Source organism: Nicotiana sylvestris, chromosome 2 (assembly GCF_000393655.2).
Source record: "Nicotiana sylvestris chromosome 2, ASM39365v2, whole genome shotgun sequence".
NCBI classification, from domain to species: Eukaryota; Viridiplantae; Streptophyta; class Magnoliopsida; order Solanales; family Solanaceae; genus Nicotiana; species Nicotiana sylvestris.
The window spans coordinates 56,571,807-56,578,086 of record NC_091058.1 but is presented as its reverse complement, the minus strand read 5'-3'; positions in this window follow the sequence as shown (position 1 = coordinate 56,578,086).

The following is a 6,280-nucleotide window of genomic DNA, read 5'->3' as shown; positions in this document are numbered from 1 at the left end:
CATGGTAGCCTTTGCCCCCGACCTCGTTCCAGCTTCATCGGAGCTCGTCACTGTTTCGGCTCCAGCTGCTGCTACTTCTGTTTCAAACTCGTGTCCATGGCTGAGTTGCATCTGTTCCAGCTCGTCGTCCATGGCTTCTTCACGAGCGAACGCACCCAGCTGCTTCTATTTTGCGTCAACCATGGCTGCTGTCACTACCTCGTCGTCCAGTCCCCCCCCCCCCCCCCCCCCCCCCGCTGCTGTTTCTTCACGTTCCAAGCTCGAGCCAGTCGTCCAAACTCAGTCACGTAACCAAACGGAACCCCAGCTGCCTCGTTCCTTCACTTCTGTCGCGACAGCTGCTGCTGCTGCTCCGACGCGGCTTCAGTCAACTTCTTAGATTTGTTCATCGTCGTTTGGTCGAGCTCTTCGTCGAGTTAGTCGTTGAGTCCGGACAGATTTATTCCCATTTGAGGTTTGTCAGAACAGTCCATACAATCGAATTCGTCGTTGTTCATCTCCGGTTAAAAGATTTTGAGTTTTATTTTGTCCGTATTTTGTTTTGATATTTTCGAATCTAAAATCGGCAAATGTTTGTTTTGTTCATGTAAAATCGGTGGATATTTGATTTTTGGTTTCGTTCATGTTCATGTGTTTTTGTTGAGTTAATTTTCAGATTTCAAATGGAAGTTAATTAGTTATTTTTCATGTTTATTTCATGTTTGTATTATTGTTTAAGTGAATATTTGTTAGTTTAATATTTGCTAGATTCAAATTGAAATTTAATTGATTATTTCTTCAATTTGTTTCATGTTGTTATGTATTTTCCAGAAAATATTAATGTTGTTTGAATCGTTAGAATCTGTCATGTTTGTTGCTTAAAAACATATTTAATTCATGTTCATCTTTGTTTGAAGTTCACGTTTAAATCCAGTGATTTAATGTGAGTTTATGTTTGTTTGTGATTTGGTGATTTAATTTGAATCATGCATATTGTTGTTTGTATTGTTGTCTCTTTGTTCATCCATTGATGGTCTAAATTAACCAGGATTGGTTCCCGATATGGTTAATTCATTCCATCAATTTGGAGTTGTGTTGTTCATCGTGTTCATATGATTTGTTGTTGAAGATTGTTGAGAAATTGGTCATCTTGACTATATTTTGGTTGAGTTATGATTAATTGAGTGTTTAGAGCTGATGGGGGTAATTTGGTTAATTGCAATCCGTCAGGGGTAAAATGGTAATTGCAATAAGGTCGGAGGGGTAGTTTGGTAATTGAACATTATTTTGATTCTTTATGTTAAGCATGGGGGACAAATATAATGGGGTGGGTTTTTTGATGTACTTGTTTAATATAATGGGGAGGAATCTTGCACTTGTTTAATGTAGGCATGAGGGACATATTGTAATGGGTTGGGAATGTGGTATTTATTTAATGTAGGCATGGGAGACAAAGTTTAAAATAAAGAAAACATTAATAAGTGGGGCAAATCATGCCATTGAGGGAATAATTTGGGGGTTGGGAATTGAAGATTTGTCTTGCTATATATAGAGTCATTTCTTGACATTAAAAGGGGACTAGACTTGAGAGAAAAAACTTAGACTAAAACTTGAAAGATTTTTGAGGGTTATTTTGAGAGAGGAAGACAATCCGAAAATCTCAAGAGTGTTAGAGAGTAAAAAAAAAGAGAAAACAAAAACAAAGGGAGAAGCGAGTTTAGTTTCGGGTTTATTCTATTGAGTTGTTTGATTTTTCTTCAAAGTTTTCTGGGCTTTGAATCTGATTCGAATTGCTGCTGGTGGGTTGCTGTTGTTGCTGTGTATTTACACTACTGCTGCTTCTACTGATCTTCATGTTAGTTTAAATTAATCAAAGAATAGTTAATCTGTTTTGATATTATGGTGTGTCAATCTCACGTTTTAGTATTATTGAATAATAGAATATAGAATGAAAGCAGTTTTTCTTTGTACAAACTCGGTCGCAATTTTCCATTCGCATTAGCCGTAAACTAATAATTAATAAGTTACGTTTTTAGCATGTAATTAATTAAGAGATTTTCTTTTATTTTAGAGACGAACTTAATAGGAAAATATAGTCACTGTAGGTTTATCCTTTTAAATAAAAATGAGACGAGCCTCGACAAACAAAAATGCACAAGCTGCGGGGCCCTCTAAATGTATATATTAAAATACTTAGAATTCGGGACAGGCCGTTTAGCGAATTTTACGGCCTTCCCAAAATAACAATACGCTAGTTGCTTTAGGCGCACCTTTAATAATTTAACCTTCTTAAACACGGGTGCACATTGATGTGACCCAAATCCGAATCTCAACGGAGTCAAAATGTGTCGACGACCACGGGTGCATTGATTGTGACGTGGTTCGAGATGCATTTTCACGACGTTGCAATTCTATAAAAATAAATGATAATAATAAAAGCGGTTTAAACTTAATAAAAGCACATAAGTCACAACATGTATTTAAATCAGATATTTAGCCATTATAACAATTTAAGCGACCGTGCTAGAACCACGGGATTCGAGGGTGCCTAACACCTTCCCTCGGGTCAACAGAATTCCTTACTTAGAATTTCTGGTTCGCAGACTTCATTTGGAAAAGTCAAAAATTTCCTCGATTTGGGATTCAAGATAAACCGGTGACTTGGGACACCAAAAGCCAAACCTTTCCCAAGTGGCGACTCTGAATTAAATAAATAATCCCATTTCGAATATTGTCACTTAAATTGGAAAAACTCCCTCGCGCATTTAACCCTTCGGGGCGGGCGCGCAAAAAGGAGGTGTGACAGCTCTGGCGACTCTGCTGGGGACAATTAACCCAGAACCACTGGTTCAGGGTTCAAGAATTCGAGCTTAGAATAATTGTTATATTTGGCTTTATTATCTGATCTTTATTACATGTTTTTGCATAACGTGCTAAATTTTGTCTTTTACCGCTTTGATATTATCTGAACTGTATATAAACTGTGCCGAAACCCTTCTCTTCTTACCTCCGGGGAGAAGCTCGCTGGTCGAGACTCCCTATTCTGTTAGTGTCGATACCTGAAATAAGAAAGAGGTCGGACAAGTTACAAAGCCGGACGATCTCGCGGGTCCCCGGTACGTAGCCCCCTCCTCGACTCGAGTTGTCCGCTCGGGTACACAGTCTAGAACAAATGCCCAGGTTATAAACCTAGTATAACGAAACTTCATGCCGGATCCCTAGTAGGAACGTTTATTTGCATCATGTTGCATTTGACTTAGGGGGCTCAACACAGGGGTTGGGTCCGTCTAGGACAGGCAACCTGAAATGAAAAGACCATCCTGCTGCATTCCTATCTGTTTTGCGCATTTATTTGCTTCAGTTCCGCATGCTGACCGGTTTCTAAAAAAGAAAAATAGTAGCGTAGGGAGATAATTACTTATTTTGGAAAAATAAACCAATATCCAAGTAGTGTCAAAACCTCGCCGGAATTTTTCTAAAAATAAAAGAGAATAAAAACAAAATTTGTCTTCTAGTTTGAGTTATTAAAAAAAATAATATAAAAATTTTCTTTTTTTTATCACTTTCAAAATCAAAAAAAAAAAGAAGGTATTTATTTAAAAGTAAAAAAAAATGGAAAATTCATAATTCAAAAAAAAAATGTTGTTTCTTTCGTAGTACCTCCTTTATAAATTCAGACTAATAGTCCAAATATTTTCTTAAAAAATAAATAAATATTTTCTTTAGTCTTTATCTCTTTTCAAAAGAAAATAATAAAAAATATATTCTTGCTTTCTGGGTTTAATTGATTTTCTCTATTCACGATACACCGAACTACGCGGGTCTAATTCTCACCGGATGTGAGATACGTAGGCAAACCTCATCGGTTCCGGCCCCAATTTTCAAAAATAAAAAAAAATATTTTTATTAGTTCCTTCTTTAGAAATCTTTACTTAGAAAATTCAAAAAAAAGGAAGTTTTTTTTTAAAACTCAAAAAAAAGGGTAGTTTCCTTCTTGTTGAAGTATTTCATACGGAAAAGGAAATAAAAGAAAAATAACAGTAATAAAAGAAATCCAAAATACGGGTTTCCTTTATTTTGAAGTATTTTTCCAAAACAAATCAGAATATATATATATATATATATATATATAAAATTAAAAGTCATAGAATTAAAATATATTTATATTTTTCCTTCTTTAAAAGTTTGTCTTTTGCAAATGTCATAGAATTTAAAAATTAAAGTCCAAAAATATTTTCCTTTTTCTTTAGAAGTACTTTTGTAAATTTAAAAAAAGAAAAAGAAAAAAAGAGAAACTTAGAAATCCGAAATATTTTCTTAAAAGTCCTTCGTTATTGAAGTCCAGAGAATGTTTTCGTTTTTCTTTAGGAGATTTTGTAATTGAGTAAAAGCTCAAGAAATTCAAAACATTTTTCTTAAAAAATCCCTCTTTCGAAATTAAGAGGCAACATCCAAAATCCAAAAATATTTTCTTTCTTAGAAAAGATAAAACAAATGAAAATTAAAAAAAAAACATTTTTCTAAAATTCCCAAAGTTTAAGTCAAAAGCAAATGAAATTTTAGAAGCATTCCTTTAAAAAAAAATAATAATAATATATTTCCTTTCTTCTTTTAAAGCACTTTCAAAAAAAAAAATCATAAAAAAAAAAATCAAAAATCAAAGATGTTTTCTTTTGCCTTAAAGCTTCCATGACTTGAGTTTTATAAAAGAAGTAAAAAAAAAAAAGGTTAGTTTATTTACTCCATTCTCGATCTGACCGAACTACGCCGGTTTGATTCTCACACGGTGTGAGATACGTAGGCAATTCTCATCGGGTCCAACCTTCCCTTTTGCTAAAAATAGCCGAAATATATGTCAAATTTTAAATCTGTCATAAATAAGTGAGGTGATGTTGTTTTGTCATAAATAACCGAATGTTCCCGAAAGGGACGCCGGAAGACTGACTTTGCATAAACAGCCACCTTTGGGTCATTTTTTAAGGTTTGGTCCAAATGACCCACACAGCCTTAAAATCTTCGTCCCCGAAGTGCTAAAAGGTTGTGGTTCGAAAATCTGATTTTTTTTTCAAAAAAAATAAAATAAAATAAAAAAAAATAAAAAAAATAATAAATGAATAAGTAAATAAATAAAAAATAGTCAAATCTTTTGAGCCAAATCGTCTTGCTAAAATCACCCTAATAAATGCGCAGGATGAGCCCTATGCTAAATGAGCACTTGTTTCTTTATTTCGAACTACGTAATGATCTGATTCGCGCGGCGTCGTGATACGTAGGCAATCCTCATCGGATCCGGTCACATTTTACTGCAAATATTGAAAAAAGTAAAAAAAAAAGAATAAATAGATAAATAAATAAATAATAAAATATATATAAAAATAAAAAATAAAAAATAAAATAAAAGGGGGAGCCTAAAAGAAGCCGGAATGACGCATGTCTTCGTTGCAGACATGTAGAAAATTCATTTAACTGTATAGGTGCTTCATGCCCCAACGTGAGATTGCCTATCTGTTATTTGTTTCGAACTAACCACTTGTCTGCTGATGAGTCTTCCAGGTTTTAGAAAGGTAGTTGGTTTGGGGGAAGTCTGGCCTCGCATTCATATTTCACGAGGTCAAAAGGGAGTGTTCAGCTGCCCGCTATTAAGACAAAAGGAAGTATTCACACTTACTTCACAAGGTCAAAGGGGAATATAGCGATGCCTTCGGAAATTCCTTTGCCGACAATTCCCGTCCCTGAGGAGAGTTCGATCTCGGCCGTCCCGACTTTCGAGTCAGCAACTGCTGAGGAAAACAGAATTCTGAGGCTCCGCATGATGGAGATGTTGGATGACTGGCATAATGGAAGGGAACCACCAAGTGTTATCCCTGGATTCCTGAGTTGTTCCACAGAACGAGTGGAACTTCGAACATTCCCATAAGCTATCCAGCTACCCCGTTCGGGTACCCAGCCACTTCAGCCCACTCCGCAGGATCACCCTTTGAGTCTTGCCCTTGGATGTCAACAACGGATGTCACTACAAGCATTTTTACCGCACCGCCCTGTCCAATCATGGCACAGCCCACTACACACAGGCCCAATTTCAACTTTTCCTCATTCACCTTTCCAACTCCCCCTTTCTCGTTGGAACCAACTCGACTTGCCACCAACACTCCCCCTCAACCAACTCGATACGAGTTTGCACCTGAGCAGGACCAAAGCCCCAAAAGTGCTGAGCAAGGTGAAATGGCCAAGAGAATGAAGAGCCTTGAACAAAGTTTGAAAAACATGCAAGGTCTGAGCGGACAGAAAAGCGTCTCCTATG